Here is a 2,626-nt window from a genome sequence, read left to right as displayed (position 1 = left end):
AAAAAAAAAAAAAAATACTTGGAAAACTTGGACTGTCCCTTTAATAAAGATAAGTAATAGGAGTTTTAGGAGAAAACTCTAAAATATGATTTTCATATATGCTAAGAACTGGATAAGCTCAGACAAATATCTCTGACAATTTACTTCCCTAGTTCAAAAATGAATATATTTTCATTTTCTGTAATGTCAAAATTTACAAATAATATTTTGACAAGCAAATCTGAATATAGTATATAGACAAAAATCAGTTCTTTTTGTTGTTGTTGTTCTCTTTTGTTTCTTCGAGACAGGGTTTCTCTGTGTAGCCCTAGCTGTCCTGGAACTCACTCTGTAGACCAGGCTGGTCTCAAACTCATGGAGATCCATCTGCCCCTATCTACTAAAGGGCTGGGATTAAAGGCATGCACCATCACTGCCTGTTACTTTTTGTTGTTGTTTTAAAGAAAGCAGCCTTCTGCATTAAGAAACAAAGATGTTAACCTATCCTTCAGAAGAAAACTGTTTAACCTGGCTAGGGGCCACAAATTGAGATCTAAGACTGGCTAGAAGAGTTTCTATTACATTACCAAGACAGAGAGAGAAATCAATTTGGAGAAGAAATGCAAGGATTCCTTGAGGGGAAACTGGAACAACTTTTGGCTTTAAAAATTGTTATTCATTACCAACTTTTTTTTTTTTTTTTGGTTTTTCGAGACAGGGTTTCTCCGTGTAGCCCTGGCTGTCCTGGAACTCACTCTGTAGACCAGGTTGGCCTTGCACTCAAGAGATCTGCCAGCCTCTGCCTCCCCACTGCTGGGATCAAAGGTGGACACCACCACACCCAGTTGCCTTTTTTTTTTTTTTAAACTAAGATACAATACTCAATCAGAATTAAAAACTGATTGAGGCTCAACAAAGAAACACAACAAGGGGACAGCAAGGCATGCTCCCACACAGGGCCGGTACGTACTTACTTTAGTGTCTTTTACATTGCAGGTTATATTCCAATTAAGCCTCATATATTAACTGCGTTTATCATTCCCATTTTTTTTTTCTACATGTAGGCTTTTGGTGGGTTAACAGTTAGTTCTATATGACTATCCTTCATGACTTCTTTTATGTTTTGATTTTATTTCAAGGTGTCAGCGATAGAATCCAGGGCCTTGCACTCTACCACCAAACTACCTCCACAGACCTCATTCTTTTTGTTCCCTCTTGAAATCTTGAAAGGCGTGGTTATTAGAAATAGAGACGTGTACGTCCAGTGATCTCACCAGTATTTCTGTGCCTGGACTATCCCCCCATTCCTCCACCCCTACAGAGCTAAGTCCTGTTCACTGTTCCAGACACAGCTCTAGTGCTTCTTTCCGTACAACTTTATAACACTTCCTGGTTGTAATATATGTTACTGAGATTTTAAATGACTGTGTGTTCCTTTCTTTTCCTACTTCATTGTGGGACACTCAAGTACAACAACAACAAAACTTTCACTACCATAGATACAAGAAAGTTTGAAAATTAAAAAAAAAAAACTAAAACCTCTCTGTTCAAAATAATCTTTCTTTAAGAAGGATAGTAGAAACAATCTAGGTTGTTTATTCAATTAATTGCTAGAACCCACAGTCTTCGTGGCCAAATTCAATTCAGTTGATTGCAAACTCCTTTGAGTCCAGGAACTGTCTTAATTTGACATCACCCCATCTCTCTCGCTTCAATCACACCTAATTCAATGTTCTGCACACACTGTCTCAATACAAAGCCGTATTACTAAGTAATGAGGCTATAATTAAAACAAAGTTCAGACCCTAGAAAAATATTGGCTTGTAAAAGCATGAGTGTTGTCCGAGTTTAAAATAACCTCAGCATCTACAACAAAAAGAGTCAAAAGGAAGATACAATCCAGCATGTGGAAGGCACTGAATTCAACCCCCAGCACTTAAAAGAGGGAGAAAGGAGGAGAAAGGAGCAGAGGAAGAGCCTCAGAAAAGCGGCGCAGGGTGGGACAGGGATGGCTGTAACTTTACTGGAAATGGAGCACAAAGAACAAAAAGGGGTAACGAGCCTCCGTTTAGTTTATGCTCCCAGAGCGTGACAAGAAGCCAAATACCCCGTTTTAGAAAAATATTTAATCAGTGATGGTGATCTTCGGAACCTCATTTTCTAAAGTAGAAAGAGATGTCATTAATCAAAGATCCCAGTCCACAAGAAGTCCAGTGCGCGGTTCAGACCTTCTCGTGTCCACAATTTGCACAGGCCACAGATGATCAAAATACTCCCTTCCAGGAGAGTACAAAAAAAAAAAAATAGTGGCACAGGTCAGGACCCAGCCTCCTTTCTCTACCCTGGTTGAGAGGGTAAAGCCGAAGTGTGGTTAAATATGTGAGTTGTGAGGGAGTTTGGAGGTTGCCCCAGCTTAAAGTGGTGACCTTCTCACCCTCCTAGACCGTACAGACAACTGACAAAAGAGTGAAGTCGCCGATGGGAAGCCGCTGTGGGACTCACCTGGGTTTCCAGGGCTGGGGTTCGAGCTCTGGAGCTCCGCAGGGCGCCGGGCGGCAGCGATTGACCAGCACGCAGCCTCCGCGCTCGCACACACAGAAGAGTCTAGGCGCAGGCGGCGGCAGCTCCTCCCTCGACGGCTTTCCCA

The 2,626-nt window shown here is 41.5% G+C and overlaps 1 protein-coding gene across 2 annotated transcripts in view; it reads right to left on the bottom strand.

The window, feature by feature from the left end:
* Atp7a (ATPase copper transporting alpha) overlaps positions 1–2,626 on the bottom strand; it is a 102,206-nt gene extending 99,580 nt beyond the window's left edge. For both annotated transcript variants that reach the window (XM_021153344.2, XM_029473176.1), the window contains exon 1: positions 2,482–2,626. The gene's annotated coding sequence lies outside the window, so the exon portion shown is untranslated. The remainder of the gene's footprint in view (positions 1–2,481) is intronic.

This window comes from Mus caroli, chromosome X (genome assembly GCF_900094665.2).
Source record: "Mus caroli chromosome X, CAROLI_EIJ_v1.1, whole genome shotgun sequence".
Lineage (NCBI taxonomy): Eukaryota > Metazoa > Chordata > Mammalia > Rodentia > Muridae > Mus > Mus caroli.
Note: the sequence above shows the minus strand (reverse complement) of the source record. Positions and strands in the feature narration are given on the sequence as shown.